This window comes from Lynx canadensis, chromosome B3 (assembly GCF_007474595.2).
Source record: "Lynx canadensis isolate LIC74 chromosome B3, mLynCan4.pri.v2, whole genome shotgun sequence".
Classification (NCBI taxonomy): domain Eukaryota; kingdom Metazoa; phylum Chordata; class Mammalia; order Carnivora; family Felidae; genus Lynx; species Lynx canadensis.
The window spans coordinates 108,701,731-108,704,904 of NC_044308.2; the positions used below are offsets into that span (position 1 = coordinate 108,701,731).

General features: G+C 35.6%; 1 pseudogene; it reads left to right on the forward strand.

The window, feature by feature from the left end:
• The first annotated feature begins 2,385 nt into the window (after positions 1-2,385).
• LOC115517246 lies at positions 2,386-2,704 on the forward strand (annotated as a pseudogene).
• The last annotated feature ends 470 nt before the right edge of the window (positions 2,705-3,174 follow it).

Below are 3,174 nucleotides of genomic sequence, written 5' to 3' on the forward strand. Positions count from 1 at the left end.
AGACAAAATTTTTAACAGATGGTTGTTTTTATTATTTATTTATCTATCTATTTCTGACTTACTTTAAACTTGGCTACTACAATCACTTTGAAAGCAAATCATGCCTCTTTGGTGAGTGGATAGCTGGTATTAATGGCTTTTGTTGCCATAGCCATTAAACTCCCCCCACCCCAAATCTTTGTGGAAAGTATTAAATATTCTCAGGGCGCCTGGGTGGCTCAGTCAGTTAAGCATCCTACTTTAGCTCAGGTCATGATCTCATACTCTGTGAGTTCGAGCCCCGCGTTGGGCTCTGTGCCGACAGCTCAGAGCCTGGAGCCTGCTTCAGATTCTGTGTCTCCCTCTCTCTCTGTCCCTCCCCTGCTCATGCTCTGTCTCTCTCTGTCTCAAAAATGAATAAAAACATTAAAAAAAATAAAAATATTCTCAGGATTCTGGTTTCTTTGGTTGTTCAAAACCTGTTTAAATGTACCATTAACACAATAATCCTTTAAGAATCTATAAGCCAAATGGTAGTGGGACTATTTGATTAATAAATAATTATTCTGTGTTTAATTTTACGAAAAAAATCTTAAGACTGTAACAGATAAATCAGCATATGACATAAACATTTAATTTCAGAAAACAGTGCAAATTAGAATACAGGAGAGTTTATTGTATATAAGTTACAGAGATCTAAAATTTGAACAAAATTTAAGGTACATTTAAAATCTCATTCAATTCCAAAACATTTTTTTCATAGATAAACCTCATTACTAGAAAATATGCAGTGAATTTTTTTAACCATTATACTCCAGTTGCAATGGATGTTGGCATCGTGGTTTTATAAATAACAATATTCTTAGAGTAAAAACTGACTCAGCAATTCAGCCCCTCTGAAATTTATCTTAAATATTCTAAAAGAAAAAATCCACATACTTGAAATTTCTGTTGTAGTATTATCTAGAGAGAGCAATTGGCAAGAATGAGAATGTCCCAATAGATTCAAAATTTGCCTTAGAAATCATGGATCTTGACTCAATATAACATTAAAATTATTAGAATTGGTAATTGGTGAGACTATAAGGAAACAGGAAAACTGGTTGGTAGACACTTTGGGGGGTTAAGTATAAAGAAGGATACTTTATTTTGTACCTTGTAAATCCAAATACAAGGAAAAATAGTTTGCTCTTCATGTTTTACTTTGGCCGGAAGTAAGCTCTTTACAGCTAGCAACTCTGTCTTAGTCATCATCATTTCTCTAGTGCTCAGTAAATGTTTGCTAAATTGAACCTAATCTCTGCACATCTAGTATGTACAAATGAAAGGGGTAGGGAATTTAAATGACTTTTAACTTAAAAATTCCCTAATGTCACTTTTCATATTATATGTAGGACACAGAGATATATAAGATATATCTCAAATTTTCAGAGATAATTTGGGGGAAAAAGTATAATCCATGATATGCTATCATAAAAATACATTTAAAGGAAATATATTATTTATATGTTGTACTACATAGTGGAGTCCAGGTGCAAAATAGTATGTTCTGGATATGATACTATGATATTTTTGGATATTAGCATTCTAATCCTGGAAAATAGATAATCACAGTGAAAAAATATATTCACTGTGTATCAGGTAATATTAGACAACAAAACACACATTACTGGTAAATGAAATTTCATACCATACATGCAGTTCTATAAAAACAAATACTAGTAATGCACTGCAGAAATAAGGTTATTTTTTTTTTTTTTGATGTCTGATCTTATTTATTTGTTACTCTTAGAAAAATCTCCTTTCTGTCTGAACTCAGAAGCTCTCAGAGAAGACAGTGTCTGTCTCTTGGCAATCTGTTCCTGGTGTTTTTCTTTGGCCTCCTTCAGTCTGTTGGCCACAGGTTTAGTATATTCTGCAGCCTCTTCCTTACTTTTCTTAGTGCACTGCTTCTTCCAAGCAGTATGCCGACGTTTGTTTTGGAGGACACATGGAGTAACAAGACGCTGAATCTTGGGTGCTTTGGTTCTAGGTTTTTTACCTTCAATTGATGCAAAGTTACTTTCGGATTTTTCCATCTCTCCCTCCTCCACCTTCTCTATTTTTCTTTATGTTTTCTATTTTTTTGTGTGTGAAAACTTGCATCTTCTATTCTGGCACATACTATAATTGTAGAGATGTCATTTAAAAAATATCAGCTACCTCCAGTCTACCTCCAGATTGTGCGTTGGGATGTTCTCCTGCCTGTGGACGTAGGAACATCTTTGTCCCAGACCTTCAGCCATCAGAGCCCTTTTATTATTCTGGAGGAGTTGTAAAGAACATAGACTTTGTTCAAAAAAGAATATGGACATTTATCTTCACCCTGGAAGTGCTGCGATTTGCGCTCAGGCATAGCTACTCCAGTCAGGAGGGACGGGCAACAGCTGGGTCGGTGCTGAGTGGCCTGCAGCATTTGCTTGTAGTCGAGATGAATTTGCCCCTCAATCCCAAATCTTTCCTGAATGGATTAACAGGAAAGCCAGTGATGGTGAAACTCAAGTAGGGAATGGAGTACAAAAGCTATCTGGTATCTGCAGATGGCTATATGAACATGTAGCTTGCAAACACAGAAGAATATACAGATGGAGCATTGTCTGGTCATTTGGGTGAAGTTTTAATAAGGTGTAATGTTCTTTAATTCAGGGGTGTTGAAGAGGAAGAAGATGGGGAAATGAGAGAATAGCATCTTATGTGGTGAATTTATATGTATGTGCAGACAATAAACATGTTTTTAAAAAAAAAAAGAATATGGACTTTGAAGTCACCTAGGCATTATTGAAACTGTTTCTGAAGTAAATCAGCCAAATATCCTTAGAAAGCCTCTCAATCTATCGAACTCACTTATTTTAAAAACTGGGTTAATAATATGACCTTATATGGTTTTGTGAGGAGCTAAAAGGGTAATTCTCATGAACAACCCAGCACTGCACCCAGGCATATTATAGACAACCATGATGGTTTCCTTCATATCTTCTATGAAAAATGCCTCACTGTATGAAGCACCTATGCCTTCTAAAGCAGCCCATGCCCTGCTTATTAATTTGCTTGGGCTGCCATAAAAAAGCAGTGCAGACTGGGTAGCTTACATGACAGAATTTTTTTTTTCAAGTTAGTTAACATACAGTGTAGTTTTTGCTTCAGGAGTAGAACCCA